This window comes from Tachyglossus aculeatus, chromosome 8, assembly GCF_015852505.1.
Source record: "Tachyglossus aculeatus isolate mTacAcu1 chromosome 8, mTacAcu1.pri, whole genome shotgun sequence".
Lineage (NCBI taxonomy): Eukaryota > Metazoa > Chordata > Mammalia > Monotremata > Tachyglossidae > Tachyglossus > Tachyglossus aculeatus.
Window position 1 is genome coordinate 37,614,943 of NC_052073.1, and position 19,245 is coordinate 37,634,187.

The 19,245-nt window shown below is 49.5% G+C and overlaps 1 pseudogene; it reads right to left on the reverse strand.

The window, feature by feature from the left end:
• LOC119931430 overlaps positions 1–19,245 on the reverse strand; it is a 75,988-nt pseudogene that overhangs the window by 22,732 nt on the left and 34,011 nt on the right.

The window sequence follows — 19,245 nt, forward strand, 5'->3', positions numbered from 1 at the left end:
TGCTCTATCCCTATGCCATACTGCTTATCTATCGATTGTTATTTAGTGATCACTGGTAAGTACTGAGGTTCGCTTGCCAGGCCCGTGCTCTATCCCTATGCCCTACTGCTTATCTATCGATAGTTATCTAGTTATCTCTGGTATGTACTGAGTGCTCGCTTGCCAGGCCCTGTCCCTCATGGGGCTCACAGTCTTAACCTTGTGACTCCCAGGCCCGTGCTCTATCCCTATGCCATACTGCTTCTCTATCGATGGTTATATATCGGTCTCTGGTATGTACTGAGCTCTCGCTTGTCAGGCCCGTGCTCCATCCCTATAGCATACTGCTTATCTATCGGTGGTTATCTAGTGATCTCTGGTATGTACTGAGCGCTTGCTTGCCAGGCCCATGCTCTATCCCTATGCCCTACTGCTTATCTATCGATAGTTATCTAGTTATCTCTGGTATGTACTGAGCGCTCGCTTGCCAGGCCCTGTCCCACACGGGGCTCACAGTCTTAACCTTGTGACTCTCAGGCCCGTGCTCTATCCCTATGCATACTGCTTATCTATCGATTGTTATCTAGTGATCTCTGGTATGTACTGAGTGCTCGCTTCCCAGGCCCATGCTCTATCCCTATGCCATACTGCTTATCTATCCATGGTTATCAAGTGATCTCTGGGATATACTGAGCTCTCGCTTGCCAGGCCCGTGCTCTATCCCTATGCCATACTGCTTATCTAGCGATGGTTGTCTAGTGATCTCTGATATGTACTGAGTGCTCGCTTGCCAGACCCTGTCCCACACGGGGCTCCCAGTCTTAACCGTGTGACTCCCAGGCCCGGGCTCTATCCCTATGCCATACTGTTTCTCTACCGATGGTTATATATCGGTCTCTGGTATGTACTGAGCGCTCGCTTGCCAGGCCCGTGCTGTATCCCTATGCCCTACTGCTTATCTATCGATAGTTATCTAGTGATCTCTGGTATGTACTGAGCGCTTGCTTGCCAGGCCCTGTCCCACACGGGGCTCACAGTCTCAATCTTGTGACTCCCAGGCCCGTGCTCTATCCCTATGCCATACTGCTTATCTATCGATGGTTATCATCTAGTGGTCTCTGGTATGTACTGAGCTCTCACTTGCCAGGCCCGTGCTCTATCCCTATGCCATACTGCTTATCTATCGATGGTTATCTAGTGATCTCTGGTATGTACTGAGTGCTCGCTTGCCAGGCCCTGTCCCAAACGGGGCTCACAGTCTTCACCTTGTGACTCCCAGGCCCGTGCTCTATGCCTATGCCATACTGCTTATCTATCGAAGGTTATCATCTAGTGGTCTCTGGTATGTACTGAGCGCTCGCTTGGAGGCCCGTGCTCTATCCCTATAGCATACTGCTTATCTATCGATGGTTATCTAGTGATCTCCGGTATGTACTGAGCGCTCGCTTGCCAGGCCCGTGCTCTATCACTATTCCCTACTGCTTATCTATCGATAGTTATCTAGTTATCTCTGGTATGTACTGAGCGCTCGCTTGCCAGGCCCTGTCCCACACGGGGCTCACAGTCTTAACCTTGTGACTCCCAGGCCCGTGCTCTATCCCTATGCCATACTGCTTATCAATCGATGGTTATTCGGTGGTTATCATCTTGTGGTCTCTGGTATGTACTGATCGCTCGCTTACCAGGCCCATGCTCTGTCCCTATGCCACACTGCTTATCTATCGATGGTTATCTAGTGATCTCATGTACTGAGCGCTCACTTGCCATGCCCTGTCCCACACGGGGCTCACAGTCTTAACCTTGTGACTCCCAGGCCCATGCTCGATCCCTATGCCATACTGCTTCTCTATCGATGGTTATATATCGGTTTCTGGTACGTACTGAGCGCTCGCTTGCCAGGCCCGTGCTCTAATCCTATAGCATTCTGCTTATCTATCGCTGGTTATGATCTATTGGTCTCTGTTATGTACTGAGCGCTCGCTTGCCAAGCCCGTGCTCTCTCCCTATTCCCTACTGCCTATCTATTGATAGTTATGTAGTGATCTCTGGTATGTACTGAGCGCTCGCTTGCCAGGCCCTGTCCCACACGGGGCTCACAGTCTTAACCTTGTGACTCCCAGGTCCATGCTCTATCCCTATGCCATACTGCTTATCTATCGATGGTTATCATCTATTGGTCTCTGGTATGTACTGAGCGCTCGCTTGCCAGGCCCGTGCTCTATCCCTATGCCATACTACTTATCTATCAATTGTTATCTAGTGATCTCTGGTATGTACTGAGCGCTCGCTTGCCAGGCCCATGCTCTATCCCTATGCCGTACTGCTTATCTATCGATGATTATCTAGTGATCTCTGGTATGTAATGAGCACTAGCTTGCCAGGCCCGTGCTCTATCCCTATGCCACACTGCTTATCTATCGATGGTTATCTAGTGATCTCTGGTATGTACTGAGCGCTCGCTTGCCAGGCCTTGTCCCACACGGGGCTCACAGTCTTAACCTTGTGACTCCCAGGCCCGTACTCCATCCCTATGCCACACTGCTTCTCTATCGATGGTTATATGTCAGTCTCTGGTATGTACTGAGTGCTCGCTTGCAAGTCCCGTGCTCTATCCCTACAGCATACTGCTTATCTATCGATGGTTATCTAGTGATCTCTGGTATGTGCTGAGCGCTCGCTTGCCAGGCCCATGCTCTATCACTATTCCCTACTGCTTATCTATCGATGGTTATCCAGTGATCTTTGGTATGTACTGAGCGCTCGCTTGCCAGGCCCTGTCCCACACGGGGCTCACAGTCTTAACCTTGTGACTCCCAGGCCCGTGCTCTATCCCTATGCCATACTGCTTCTCTATCGATGGTTGTCATCTAGTGGTCTCTGGTATGTAGTGAGCGCTCGCTTGCCAGGCCCGTGCTCTATCCCTATAGCATACTGCTTATCTATCGATGGTTATCTAGTGATCTCTGGTATGTTACTGAGCGCTCGCTTGCCAGGCCCATGCTCTATCCCTATGCCCTACTGCCTATCTATCGATAGTTATCTAGTTATCTCTGGTATATACTGAGCGCTCGCTTGCCAGGCCCTGTCCCACACGGGGCTCACAGTTTTAACCTTGTGACTCCCAGGCCCGTGCTCTATCCCTATGCCGTACTGCTTCTCTATCGATGGTTATATATCAGTCTCTGGTATGTACTGAGCGTTCGCTTGCCAGGCCCGTGCTCTATCCCTATACCACACTGCTTATCTATCGATGGTTATCTAGTGATCTCTGGTATGTACTGAGCGCTCGCTTGCCAGGCCCTGTCCCACACGGGGCTCACAGTCTTAACCTTGTGACTCCCAGGCCTGTGCTCTATCCCTATGCCATACTGCTTATCTATCGCTGGTTATCATCTATTGGTCTCTGGTGTGTACTGAACGCTCGCTTGCCAGGCCCGTGCTCTATCCCTATGCCATACTGCTTATCTATCAATTGTTATCTAGTGATCTCTGGTATGTAATGAGTGCTCGCTTGCCAGGCCCATGCTCTATCCCTATGCCACACTGCTTATCTATCGATGGTTATCTAGTGATCTCTGGAATGTACTGAGCGCTCGCTTGCCAGGCCCTGTCCCAAACGGGGCTCACAGTCTTAACCTTGTGACTCCCAGGCCCGTGCTCTATCCCTATACCATACCGCTCTTATCTATCGCTGGTTATCATCTATTGGTCTCTGGTATGTACTGAGCGCTCACTTGCCAGGCCCGTGCTCTATCCCTATGCCATGCTGCTTATCTATCAATTGTTATCTAGTGATCTCTGGTATGTAGTGAGCGCTCGCTTGCCAGGCCCGTGCTGTATCTCTATGCCATACTACTTATCTATCGATTGTTATCTAGTGATCTCTGGTATGTAATGAGCGCACGCTTGCCAGGCCCGTGCTCTATCTCTATGCCACCTTTCTTATCTATCGATGGTTATCCAGTGATCTTTGGTATGTACTGAGTGCTCGCTTGCCAGGCCCTGTCCCACACGGGGTTCACAGTCTTAACCTTGTGACTCCCAGGCCCGTGCTCTATCCCTATGCCATACTGCTTCTCTATCGATGGTTATCATCTAGTGGTCTCTGGTATGTAGTGAGCGCTCGCTTGCCAGGCCCGTGCTCTATCCCTATAGCATACTGCTTATCTATCGATGGTTATCTAGTGATCTCTGGTATGTTACTGAGCGCTCGCTTGCCAGGCCCATGCTCTATCCCTATGCCCTACTGCCTATCTATCGATAGTTATCTAGTTATCTCTGGTATATACTGAGCGCTCGCTTGCCAGGCCCTGTCCCACACGGGGCTCACAGTTTTAACCTTGTGACTCCCAGGCCCGTGCACTATCCCTATGCCGTACTGCTTCTCTATCGATGGTTATATATCAGTCTCTGGTATGTACTGAGCGTTCGCTTGCCAGGCCCGTGCTCTATCCCTATACCATACTGCTTATCTATCGATGGTTATCTAGTGATCTCTGGTATGTACTGAGCGCTCGCTTGCCAGGCCCTGTCCCACATAGGGCTCACAGTCTTAACCTTGTGAATCCCAGGCCCGTGCTCTATCCCTATGCCATACTGCTTATCTATCGACAGTTATCTTCTAGTTGTCTCTGGTATGTACTGATCGCTCGCTTGCCAGGCCCGTGCTCTATCCCCATGCCATACTGCTTATCTATCGATTGTTATCTGTGATCTCTGGTTTGTACTGAGTGCTCCCTTGCCAGGCCCATGATCTATCCCTATGCCATACTGCTTATCTATCGATGGTGATCTAGTGATCTCTAGTATGTAATGAGCGCTCGCTTGCCAGGCCCGTGCTCTGTCCCTATGCCATACTGCTTATCTATCGATTGTTATCTAGTTGTCTCTGGTATGTACTGAGCGCTTGCTTGCCAGGTCTGTGCTCTATCCCTATGCCATACTGCTTATCTATCGATTGTTATTTAGTGATCTCTGGTCTGTACTGAGCGCTCGCTTGCCAGGCCCGTGCTCTATCCCTATGCCACACTGCTTATCTATCGATGGTTATCTAGTGATCTCTGGTATGTATTGGGTGCTCGCTTGCCAGGCCCTGTCCCTCATGGGGCTCACAGTCTTTACCTTGTGACTCCCAGGCCCGTGCTCTATCCCTATGCCATACTGCTTCTCTATCGATGGTTATATATTGGACTCTGGTATGTACTAAGCGTTCGCTTGCCAGGCCCATGCTCTATCCCTATAGCATACTTCTTATCTATCGATGGTTATCTAGTGATCTATGGTATGTACTGAGCGCTCGCTTGCCAGGCCCGTGCTCTAACCCTATAGCATACTGCTTATCTATCGATGGTTATCTAGTGATCTCTGGTATATACTGAGCGGTTGCTTGCCAGGCCTGTGCTCTAACCCTATAGCATACTGCTTATCTATCGATGGTTATCTAGTGATCTCTGGTATATACTGAGCGGTCGCTTGCCAGGCCCGTGCTCTATCCCTATGCCATACTGCTTATCTATCGATGGTCATCTAGTGATCTCTGGTATGTACTGAGCGCTCGCTTTCCATGCCCTGTCCCACATGGGGCTCACAGTCTTAACCTTGTGACTCCCAGGCCCATGCTCTATCCCTATGCCATACTGCTTCTCTATCGATGGTTAGATATCGGTCTCTGGTATGTACTGATCGCTCGCTTGCCAGGCCCGTGCTCTATCCCTATGCCCTACTGCTTATCTATCGATAGTTATGTAGTTATCTCTGGTATGTACTGAGCGCTCGCTTGCCAGGCCCGTGCTCTATCCCTATGCCATACTGCTTATCTATCGATGGTTATCTAGTGATCTCTGGTACGTACTGAGCACTCGCTTGCCAGACCCATGCTCTATCCCTATGCCATACTGCTTCTCTATCGATGGTTTATATATCGGTCTCTGGTATGTACTGAGCGCTCGCTTGCCAGGCCCGTGCTCTATTCCTATAGCATACTGCTTATCTATCGATGGTTATCTAGTGATCTCTGGTATGTACTGAGCGCTCACTTGCCAGGCCCGTGCTCTATCCCTATGCCCTACTGCTTATCTATCGATAGTTATCTAGCTATCTCTGGAATGTACTGAGCACTCGCTTGCCAGACCCTGTCCCACACGGGGCTCACAGTCTTAACCTTGTGACTCCCAGGCCCGTGCTCTATCCCTATACCTTACTGCTTATCTATCGATGGGTATCATCTAGTGATCTCTGGTATGTACTGAGCGCTCGCTTGCTAGGCCCATGCTCTATCTCTACGCCATACTGCTTATCTATCCATGGTTATCTAGTGATCTCTGGGCTTTACTGAGCGCTCGCTTGCCAGGCCCGTGCTCTATCCCTATGCCATACTGCTTATCTATCGATGGTTATCTAGTGATCTCTGGTATGTACTGAGCGCTCGCTTGCCAGGCCCTGTCCCACACGGGGCTCACAGTCTTAACCTTTTGACTCGTAGGCCCGTGCTCTATCCCTATGCCATACTGCTTTCCTATCGATGGTTATATATCGGTCTCTGGTATGTACTGAGCGCTCGCTTGCCAGGCCCGTGCTCTATCCCTATGCCCTACTGCTTATCTATCGATAGTTATCTAGGGATCTCTGGTATGTACTGAGCGCTCGCTTGCCAGGCCCTGTCCCACACGGGGCTCACAGTCTTCACCTTGTGACTCCCAGGCCCATGCTCTATCCCTATGCCATACTGCTTATCTGTCGATGGTTATCATCTAGTGGTCTCTGGTATGGACTGAGCGCTTGCTTGCCAGGCCCGTGCTCTATCCCTATGCCATACTGCTTATCTATCGATGGTTATCTAGTGATCTCTGGTATGTAATGAGCGCTCGCTTGCCAGGCCCGTGCTCTACCCCTATGCCATACTGCTTATCTATCGATCGTTGTGTAGTAATCTCTGGTATTCATTCATTCATTCAATCGTATTTATTGAGCGCTTACTATGTGCAGAGCACTGAACTAAACGCTTGGGAGGTCCAAGTAGGCAACATATAGAGACGGTCCCTACCCAACAGCGGGCTCACAGTCTAGAAGGGGGAGACAGACAACAAACCATATTCACAAACTAAAATAAATAGAATAGTAAATATGTACAAGGAAAATAGAGTAAGTAAAACCAATAGAGTAGCACTGTACTAAGCACTTGGGAAAGTATGCTATAATCAGAGTTGGTGGACACAATCCCTGCCCACAGGCAGAATAATAATAATAATAACTCTCAAATGGGGACGGAGACGGTGAGCCCCACGGGGGACAGGGACTGCGTCCAACCCGACTGGCTTGGATCCACCCTCAGTGCTTAGTAGAGTGCCTGCCACAGAGTAAGCGCTTACCAAATACCATCATTATTCATTCATTCATTCATATTTATTGAGCGCTTACTGTGTGCTGAGCACTGGACTAAGCACTTGGGAAGTCCAAGTTGGCAACATCTAGAGATGGTCCCTACCCAACAGAGGGCTCACAGGCTAGAAGAGGGAGACAGACAACAAAACAAAACATATTAACAAACTAAAATAAATACAATAGTAAATATGTACCAGGAAAATAGGGTAAGTAAAATAAATAGAGTAGAACTGTACTAAGCGCTTGGGAGGTCCGAGTTGGCAACATATAAAGACAGTCTCTACCCGAGAGCGGGCTCACATGCTAGAAGGGGGAGACGGACAACAAAACAAAACATATTAACATAATAAAATAAATAGAATAGTAAATATGTACAAGGAAAATAGAGTGAGTAAAATAAATAGAGTAGTGGTATGTACTGAGCGCTCGCTTGCCAGGCCCGTGCTCTATCCCTTTGCCCTACTGCTTATCTATCGATAGTTATCTAGTTATCTCTGGTATGTACTGAGCGCTCGCTTGCCAGGACCTGTCCCACACGGGGCTCACAGTCTTAACCTTGTGACTCCCAGGACCGTGCTCTATCCCTATGCCATACTGCTTCTCTGTCAATGGTTATCATCTAGTGGTCGCTGGTATGTACTGAGCGCTCGCTTGCCAGGCCCGTGCTCTATCCCTATGCCATACTGCTTATCTATCGATTGTTATCTAGTGATCTCTGGTATGTACTGAGCACTCACTTGCCAGGCCCATGCTCTATCCCTATGCCATACTGCTTATCTATCCGTGGTTATCTAGTGATCTCTGGGATATACTGAGCGCTCACTTGCCAGGCCCGTGCTCTATCCCTATGCCATACTGCTTAGCTATCGATGGTTATCTGGTGATCTCTGGTATGTACTGAGCGCTCGCTTACCAGGCCCTGTCCCACACGGGGTTTACAGTCTTAACCTTGTGACTCCCAGGCCCGTGCTCTATCCCTATGCCATACTGCTTCTCTATCAATGGTTATATATCGGTCTCTGGTACGTACTGATCGCGCGCTTGCCAGGCCCGTGCTCTATCCCTATGCCCTACTGCTTATCTATCGATAGTTATCTAATTATCACTGGTATGTACTGAGCGCTTGCTTACCAGGCCCTGTCCCACACGGGGCTCACAGTCTTAACCTTGTGACTCCCAGGCCCGTGCTCTATCCCTATGCCATACTGCTTCTCTATCAATGGTTATATATCGGTCTCTGGTATATACTAAGCTCTCGCTTGCCAGGCCCGTGCTCTATCCCTATAGCATACTGCTTACCTATCGATGGTTATCTAGTGATCTCTGGTATGTACTGAGGGCTCGCTTGCCAGGCCTGTGCTCTATCCCTATGCCCTACTGCTTATCTATCGATAGTTATCTAGTAATCTCTGGTATGTACTGAGCGCTCGCTTACCAGGCCCTGTCCCACACGGGGTTTACAGTCTTAACCTTGTGACTCCCAGGCCCGTGCTCTATCCCTATGCCATACTGCTTCTCTATCAATGGTTATATATCGGTCTCTGGTACGTACTGATCGCGCGCTTGCCAGGCCCGTGCTCTATCCCTATGCCCTACTGCTTATCTATCGATAGTTATCTAATTATCACTGGTATGTACTGAGCGCTTGCTTACCAGGCCCTGTCCCACACGGGGCTCACAGTCTTAACCTTGTGACTCCCAGGCCCGTGCTCTATCCCTATGCCATACTGCTTCTCTATCAATGGTTATATATCGGTCTCTGGTATATACTAAGCTCTCGCTTGCCAGGCCCGTGCTCTATCCCTATAGCATACTGCTTACCTATCGATGGTTATCTAGTGATCTCCGGTATGTACTGAGGGCTCGCTTGCCAGGCCTGTGCTCTATCCCTATGCCCTACTGCTTATCTATCGATAGTTATCTAGTAATCTCTGGTATGTACTGAGCGCTCGCTTGCCAGGCCCTGTCCCACACGGGGCTCACAGTCTTACCCTTGCTACGCCCAGGCCCGTGCTCTATCCCTATACCATACTGCTTCTCTATCGATGGTTATATATCGGTCTCTGGTATGTACTGAGAGCTCGCTTGCCAGGCCCGTGCTCTATCCCTATAGCATACTGCTTATCTATCGATGGTTATCTAGTGATCTCTGGTTTGTACTGAGTGCTCGCTTGCCAGGCCCTATCCCACACGGGGCTCACAGTCTTAACCTTGTGACTCCCAGGCCCGTGCTCTATCCCTATGCCATACTGCTTATCTATCGATGGTTATCATCTAGTGGTCTCTGGTATGTACTGAGCGCTCGCTTGCCAGGCCCATGCTCTATCCCTATGCCATACTACTTATCTATCGATGGTTAGCTAGTGATCTCTGGTATGTACTGAGCGCTCGCTTGCCAGGCCCTGTCCCAAACGGGGCTCACAGTCTTAACCTTGTGACTCCCAGGCCCATGCTCTATCCCTATGCCATACTGCTTATCTATCGATTGTTATCTAGTGATCTCTGGTATGTAATGAGCGCACGCTTGCCAGGCCCGTGCTCTATCTCTATGCCACACTTCTTATCTATCGATGGTTATCCAGTGATCTTTGGTATGTACTGAGCGCTCGCTTGCCAGGCCCTGTCCTACACGGGGTTCACAGTCTTACCGTTGTGACTCCCAGGCCCGTGCTCTATCCCTATGCCATACTGCTTCTCTATCGATGGTTATATATCGGTCTCTGGTATGTACTGAGCACTCGCTTGCCAGGCCCTTGCTCTATCCCTACAGCATACTGCTTATCTATCGATGGTTATCTAGTGATCTCTGGTATGTACTGAGCGCTCGCTTGCCAGGCCCGTGCTCTATCCCTATGTGCTACTGCTTATCTATCGATAGTTATCTAGTTATCTCTGGTATGTACTGAGCGCTCGCTTGCCAGGCCCTGTCCCACATGGGGCTCACAGTCTTAACCTTGTGACTCCCAGGCCTGTGCTCTATCCCTATGCCATACTGCTTATCTATCGGTGGTTATCATCTAGTGGTCTCTGGTATGTACTGAGCGCTCACTTGCCAGGCCCATGCTATATCCTTATGCCCTACTGCTTATCTATCGATAGCTGTCTAGTTATCTCTGGTATGTACTGAGCGCTCGCTCGCCAGGCCCTGTCCCACATGGAACTCACAGTCTTAACCTTGTGACTCCCAGGCCTGTGCTCTATCCCTATGCCATACTGCTTCTCTATCGATGGTTATATATTGGTCTCTGGTATGTACTGAGAGCTCGCTTGCCAGGCCCGTGCTCTATCCCTATAGCATACTGCTTATCTATCGATGGTTATCTAGTGATCTCTGGTTTGTACTGAGTGCTCGCTTGCCAGGCCCTATCCCACACGGGGCTCACAGTCTTAACCTTGTGACTCCCAGGCCCGTGCTCTATCCCTATGCCATACTGCTTATCTATCGATGGTTATCATCTAGTGGTCTCTGGTATGTACTGAGCGCTCGCTTGCCAGGCCCATGCTCTATCCCTATGCCATACTACTTATCTATCGATGGTTAGCTAGTGATCTCTGGTATGTACTGAGCGCTCGCTTGCCAGGCCCTGTCCCAAACGGGGCTCACAGTCTTAACCTTGTGACTCCCAGGCCCATGCTCTATCCCTATGCCATACTGCTTATCTATCGATTGTTATCTAGTGATCTCTGGTATGTAATGAGCGCACGCTTGCCAGGCCCGTGCTCTATCTCTATGCCACACTTCTTATCTATCGATGGTTATCCAGTGATCTTTGGTATGTACTGAGCGCTCGCTTGCCAGGCCCTGTCCTACACGGGGTTCACAGTCTTACCGTTGTGACTCCCAGGCCCGTGCTCTATCCCTATGCCATACTGCTTCTCTATCGATGGTTATATATCGGTCTCTGGTATGTACTGAGCACTCGCTTGCCAGGCCCTTGCTCTATCCCTACAGCATACTGCTTATCTATCGATAGTTATCTAGTGATCTCTGGTATGTACTGAGCGCTCGCTTCCCAGGCCCGTGCTCTATCCCTATGTGCTACTGCTTATCTATCGATAGTTATCTAGTTATCTCTGGTATGTACTGAGCGCTCGCTTGCCAGGCCCTGTCCCACACGGGGCTCACAGTCTTAACCTTGTGACTCCCAGGCCTGTGCTCTATCCCTATGCCATACTGCTTATCTATCGGTGGTTATCATCTAGTGGTCTCTGGTATGTACTGAGCGCTCACTTGCCAGGCCCATGCTATATCCTTATGCCCTACTGCTTATCTATCGATAGCTATCTAGTTATCTCTGGTATGTACTGAGCGCTCGCTCGCCAGGCCCTGTCCCACATGGAACTCACAGTCTTAACCTTGTGACTCCCAGGCCCGTGCTCTATCCCTATGCCATACTGCTTCTCTATCGATGGTTATATATTGGTCTCTGGTATGTACTGAGCACCCGCTTGCCAGGCCCGTGCTCTATCCCTGTAGCATACTGCTTATCTCTCAGTGGTTATCTAGTAATCTCTGGTATGTACTGAGCGCTCGCTTGCCAGGCCCTGTCCCACACTTGGCTCACAGTCTTAACCTTGTGACTCCCAGGCCCGTGCTCTATCCCTATGCCATACTGCTTTTCTATCGATTGTTATCTAGTGATCTCTGGTATGTACTGAGCGCTCGCTTGCCAGGCACATGCTCTATCCCTATTCCATACTGCTTATCTATCGATGGTTATCTAGTGATCTCTGGGATATACTGAGCGCTCGCTTGCCAGGCCCGTGCTCTATCCCTATGCCACACTTCTTATCTATCGATGGTTATCTAGTGATCTATGGTATGTACTGAGCGCTCGCTTGCCAGGCCCTGTCCCACACGGGGCTCACAGTCTTAACCTTGTGACTCCCAGGCCCGTGCTCTATCCCTATGCCATACGGCTTATCTATCGATGGTTATCATCTAGTGATCTCTGGTATATACTGAGCGCTCGCTTGCCAGGCCCGTGCTCTATCCCTATAGCATACTGCTTATCTATCGATGGTTATCTAGTGATCCCTGGTATGTACTGAGCGCTCGCTTGCCAGGCCTGTGCTCTATCCCTATGACCTACTGCTTATCTATTGATAGTAATCTAGTTATCTCTGGTATGTACTGAGTGCTCGCTTTCCAGGCCCTGTCCCACACGGGGCTCACAGTGTTAACCTTGTGACTCCCAGGCCCGTGCTCTATTCCTATGCCATACTGCTTATCTATCGATGGTTATCACCTAGTGGTCCCTGGTATGTACTGAGTGCTCGCTTGCCAGGCCCGTGCTCTATCCCTATGCCATACTGCTTATCTATCGATTGTTATCTAGTGACCTCTGGTATGTACTGAGTGCTCGCTTGCCAGGCCCTGTCCCACACGGGGTTCACGGTCTTAACCTTGTGACTCCCAGGCCCATGCTCTATCCCTATGCCATACTGCTTCTCTATCGATGGTTATATATCGGTCTCTGGGATGTACTGATCGCTCGTTTGCCAGGCCCGTGCTCTATCCCTATGCCCTACTGCTTATATATTCATAGCTATGTAGTTATCTCTGGTATGTACTGAGCGCTCGCTTGCCAGGACTGTGCTCTATTCCTATAGCATACTGCTTATCTATCGATGGTTATCTAGTGATCTCTGGTACGTACTGAGCGCTCGCTTGCCAGACCCATGCTCTATCCCTATGCCATACTGCTTCTCTATCGATGGTTATATATCGGTCTCTGGTATGTACTGAGCGCTCGCTTGCCAGGCCCGTGCTCTATGCCTATAGCATACTGCTTATCTATTGATGGTTATCTAGTGATCTCTGGTATGTACTGAGCGCTCGCTTTCCAGGCCCGTGCTGTATCCCTATGCCCTACTGCTTATCTATCGATAGTTATCTAGTTATCTCTGGTATGTACTGAGTGCTCGCTTGCCAGGCCCTGTCCCACACGGGGCTCACAGTCTTAACCTTGTGACTCCCAGGCCCGTGCTCTATCCCTATGCCATACAGGTTATCTATCGATGGTTATCATCTAGTGGTCTCTGGTATGTACTGAGCACTCGCTTGCCAGGCCCGTGCTCTATCCCTATGCCATACTGCTTATCTATCGATTGTTATCTAGTGATCTCTGGTATGTACTGAGCACTCGCTTGCCAGGCCCTTGCTCTATCCCCATGCCATACTGCTTATCTATCCATGGTTATCTAGTGATCTCTGGGATATAGTGAGCGCTCGCTTGCCAGGCCCGTACTCTATCCCTATGCCATACTGCTTATCTATCGATGGTTATCTAGTGATCTCTGGTATGTACTGAGCGCTCACTTGCCAGGCCCTGTCCCACACGGGGCTCCCAGTTTTAACCTTGTGACTCCCAGGCCCGTGCTCTATCCCTATGCCATACTGCTTCTCTATCGATGGTTATATATCGGTCTCTGGTATGTACTGAGTGCTCGCTTGCCAGGCCCGTGCTCTATCCCTATGCCCTACTGCTTATCTATCGATAGTCATCTAGTTATCTCTTGTATGTACTGAGCACTCGCTTGCCAGACCCTGTCCCACACGGGGCTCACAGTCTTAACCTTGTGACTCCCAGGCCCGTGCTCTATCCCTATTCCATACTGCTTATCTATCGATGGTTATCATGTAGTGGTCTCTGGTATGTACTGATCGCTCGTTTGCCAGGCCCGTGCTCTATCCCTATGTCATATTGCTTATCTATCAATGGTTATCTTGTGATCTCTGGTATGTACTGAGCGCTCGCTTGCCAGGCCCATGCTCTATCCGTATGCCATACTGCTTATCTATCCATGGTTATCTAGTGATCTCTGGGCTTTACTGAGCGCTCGCTTGCCAGGCCCGTGCTCTATCCCTATAGCATACTGCTAATCTATCGATGGTTATCTAGTGATCTCTGTTATGTACTGAGCGCTCCCTTGCCAGGCCCGTGCTTTATCCCTGTGCCCTACTGCTTATCTATCGATGGTTATCTAGTGATCTCTGGTATGTACTGAGCGCTCGCTTTCCAGGCCCTGCCCCACACGGGACTCACAGTCTTAACGTTGTGACTCCCAGGCCCGTGCTCTATCCCTATGCCATACTGCTTATCTATCGATGGTTATATATCGATCTCTGGTATGTACTGAGCGCTCGCTTGCCAGGCCCGTGCTCTATCCCTCTGCCATACTGCTTATCTATCGATGGTTGTCTACTGATCTCTGGTATGTACTGAGCGCTTCCTTGCCAGGCGCTGTCCCAGGGCCGATTTTTCTTTATATCACCCAATCAGTCAATCAGCGATATTTATTGAGCTCTTACTACGTGCAGAGCACTGTACAAAGCGCTTGGGAGAGCACAAGAAAGCAGAATTAACAGACACGTTCACTGCCCATAATGATATTTATCTGTAGATTCTATTATAATTCTTTTCCACGGTTTCACCCCAAAGGGCTTGTACATACTCCTGCTTCTGCCGTGTTCTGCCTCCGGCTGACGCTGACTGAAAATCAATTTCTCGTGTGCCTCTCTCGTTAGACAGAGGATGGGGGGGAGGTGTGTTGTTCCTGCTTGTCTTCCCCAGACGCTTAGTACACTGCCATGAAACCAGAGGATACTTTTGAGTGCTTTCCGTGTGCAGAGCGCTGTACTAAGCACTTGGGAGAGTACAATACCACAATCAACAGACACATTCCCTGCCCACAGCGAGCTGACAGTCTAGAGGGAGATGACCTTGGTCCTAATCCTAAGCGCTGCCTCTTGGCTGCTGTGTGACCTTGGGCAAGTCACGACACTTCTCTGGGCCTCAGACAGTTGTGGGCAGGGAATGTGTCTGTTTGTTGTTAGAACAGCACTTAGAACAGTGCTTTGCACATAGTAAGCACTTAATAAATGCCATCATCATCGTTGTGTTGTACTCTCCCAACAGCTTAGTACAGTGCTTTGCGAACAGTATGCACTCAAAAAATACAAATGAATGAATGAATGTTGTGTTGTTCTCTCCCAAGCATTTAGTACAGTGCTCTGCACTCATTAAGCGCTCAATAAATACGACTGACTGACTCAATGCCCTCATCTGTAAAATGGCGATGAAGAGTGTGATCCCCATGTGGGACAGGAATCATTAGCTTGTACCCACCTCAGTGCTCAGAACAGTGCAGGACACAGAATAATAATAATTCTGGTTTTTGTTAAGCCTTTACTGCATGCCAGGCACTGTACTAAGTACTGGGGAGGATATAAGTAAGTACCTAACAAATACCATTAAAACAAAACAAGCCAAAACCCAGAAAACATCCAACTGCTGTGTGGTGACCAGAGCCAAACCAGAACAAAACCCGACCTCGGCTAGGGCTGTGGAAACTATTTTTGTTTTTTGGTATGTGTTAAGCGTCAACTAGGTATGGGGCACTGTCAATAAATCGATCAATCGTTTTCATTGAACGCTTACTGTGGGCAGAGTACTGTAGTTAGCGCTCAGGAGAGGACAATATAGCAGTATAACTGTTGGCAGACACGTTCCCTGCCCACGTGGGTCTGACAGTCCGGAGGTGGAGAAGGACATTAAAGAAATAAGGGATGGATCTGGACGTAAGGGCTGGGGCTGAGGGAGGAGGAAATAAAGGGAGAAAATCCAAGTGCCAGGGCGATGCAGGAGGGAGTGGGAGGAGAGGAGAGGAGGGCTCAGTCAGGGAAGGCCTCCTGTGGAGATGGGATTTTAATAAGGCTTTGAAGGCAGGGAGAGTGATGATCTGTCGGGTATAAAGAGGGAGGGCAGTCCAGGCCAGAGGCGGGACGTGGGCGAGAGGTCAACGGCGAGATAGATGAGATGGAGGGACAGGGAGAATTAGAGGAGCCAAGTGTGCGGGCCGGGCTGGAAGAGGTGAGCGGTTATTCGAAGCCCAGGGTGGATGCAAGCCAATCGGGTCGGACACGGTCCCTGTCCCCCCGTGAGGCTCACGATCTCCATCCCCATCTTTGCCGATGAGGGAACTGAGGCCCAGAGAAGGGAAGCGACTCTCCCAAGGTCACAGAGCAGACAAGTGGCGGAGCTGGGATGAGAACCCAGGTCCTCTGACTCCAGGCCCGGGCTCTACCAGCTAGGCCACGTTCCTCTCTGTGGAAATGGGGGTGGATGACAACAGCTGGATGTGCGTTGTGTGTGTGTGTGTGTGTGTGTTGCGCGGGGAAACGGGTTCAGATTGGGGAGGGGAGATTCTCATTTCCATCCGATTCCTGCTTCGCTGTTCAATACAGAGTCCCCGAGGTTTTAATTCGGAATAAATCATCGGACCGAGGGAGGGGGATGTTCCCCCCCGGTGATTAACTAAACACACCGAGGCTGCTGGAAATTGAATTACTGGTGTGCGCTCAGCGGATGTTGCCCTCCCTGCCTTGTGAATATTAATGAGGGGTTATTAGGAAATGCAAATGAAGCCTCAAGGTGTTTGGGAGGGGGAGGACGGGGGGAGAGAAGATAAATGGTAGGAAACAGGGTGTCATCGTCTCCAACCCCTCCATCGCCTCCGTGAAGTTTCCGGATGCTTTCATTTTTATTAAAACCAGAAAATGGAAGGCATTATAATTGGAGGAGAAAATTAGCTGTGCGCTGACCTTTCGGGGTGAGGCCAGGTGGAGAGGAGTCCTGCGAGGGCTGGTCGGGTCCTCTGCTCCTTCCCGCAACCAAGCCGAGCAACGCCAATCATCAGGACTATTTCTGAAGCGCTTACTGTGTGCAGAGCACTGAACTGAACACCCGGGAGAAGCCACTACATCAGAGTTGGAAGATGACAGTAAGCTGACCCCCTGGAGGTGGAGACGGCATGAATATAAATAACTAATTTATAATATCATCAATTAGTCAGTGGTATCTTTTGAGCGCTTACTGTATGCCAAGCAATGGGCTGAGCTCTCGGGAGACACTCTCCCTGCCCACAAGGAACTGACAGTCTAGAGGGGAATCAATCAATCAATCAATCAATCAATCGAATTTATTGAGCGCTTACTGTGTGCAGAGCACTGTACTAAGTGCTTGAGAAGTACAAGTTGACAACATATAGAGACAGTCCCTACCCAACAGTGGGCTCACAGTGTAAGATGAACGTTACTATAAATCAAGAATTTAGAACAGACTATCAATAAATCAATTGTATTTATTGAGCACTCACTGTGTGCAGAGCACTGTACTGAGCACTTGGGAGAGTCCAGTAGAGTTGGTTGACCCTATCCCTGTGTCTTCAAGGAGCTGACCGTTGGTAATCTCGTTGCGGGCGGCGAATGTGTCTGGTTATTATTGCGTTGTACTATCCTAAGCACTCAGAACAGTGCTCTGCACTCAGTAGATTGATTGTCAACTGCTTCTCAATTGAGAAGCAGCATGGCTCAGTGGAAAGAGCCCGGGCTTTGGAGTCAGAGGTCATGGGTTCGAATCCCAGCTCTGCTACTTGTCAGCTGGGTGACTTTGGACAAGTCACTTCACTTCTCTGTGCCTCAGTTCCCTCATCTGGAAAATGGGGATGAAGACTGTGAGCCCCCCAAGGGACAACCTGATCACCTTGTAACCTCCCCAGCGCTTAGAACAGTGCTTTGCACATAGTAAGCGCTTAATAAATGCCATTATTACATTAATTAAATTAACTCCTCGAGGACAGGGATCGTATCTTCCAATCATGTTGTATGGAGGCATGGAGAAGGGAACTTACTGACCCAAGGTCACCCAGCAGACAAGTGGCGGAGCAGGAATTCGAACCCAGCTCCTCCTGACTCCTAGGCCTGGGCTCTAGCCACTAAGCCACCCTGCTCCCCGGCTCTTTCGCCTTTGGGCACCCCTGGGCTGAGGAGGGGGACAAAGCAGAGGATCATTCATTCATTCATTCAGTTCAATCGACTTTATTCATTCATTCATTCAACTGCATTTATTGAGTGCTTACTGTGTGCAGAGCACTGTACTAAGCACTTGGAAGTACAAGTTGGCAGCATAGAGAGATGGACCCTACCCAACAGCCATCATTATTTATTTATTTATGCATTATTTATTGATAATGATAATAATAATGGTATGTGTTGAGTGCTTACAGTGCTTTGCACATAGTAAGCATTTAATAAATGCCATCATTATTTATTTATTTATGCATTATTTATTGATAATGATAATAATAATGGTATGTGTTGAGTGCTTACAGTGCTTTGCACATAGTAGGCGTTTAATAAATGCCATCATTATTTATTTATTTATGTGTTATTTATTGATAATAATAATAACGGTATGTGTTGAGTGCTCACTATGCACGAGGCACTGTACTAAACGCTGGGGTGGATCCAAGCAAATCGGGTTGGACCCAGTCCCCGCCCCCCGTGGGGCTCACAGTTTCAATCCCCATTTTCCAGATGAGGCCACTGAGGCACTGAGAAGTGAAGTGACTGGCCCAGGATCACGCAGCAGAGAGGTGGCGGAGTCGGGATTAGAACCCGTGACCTTCTGACTCCCAAGCCCGGGCTCTAGCCTCCACGTCGGGCTGCTGTCTCTCCCCCAGGAGCCCCCTCCCCAGCCGACCCCCCTCTCCCCGGTGGGGTCTCTGGGGGAGGGAAGAGGGGCCTGGGGAAGAGTCATTGCCTTGAACCCGGCTTTTCGGGCCTGTGAGGAATAAAAGCTGACAGGTGCGACTGAGTTCATCAGAGTGGATAATAGAGGGGAGACAGAAAGCTCAGGATGAATTGCAGTAGAAATGAGTGAGGAGGGGGCCTCATCGGAGCTCAAACCTGGGGGGTGGAGGGGATTTAAAGAGACCTTCTCTCCTCCGAACCCCCAAACCGGCCTCCCTTGAATCTGCGGGGGAGGATGATGGAGAGGACCCCCCCCCCCGTTTGTACGTATTTATTACTCTATTTATTTA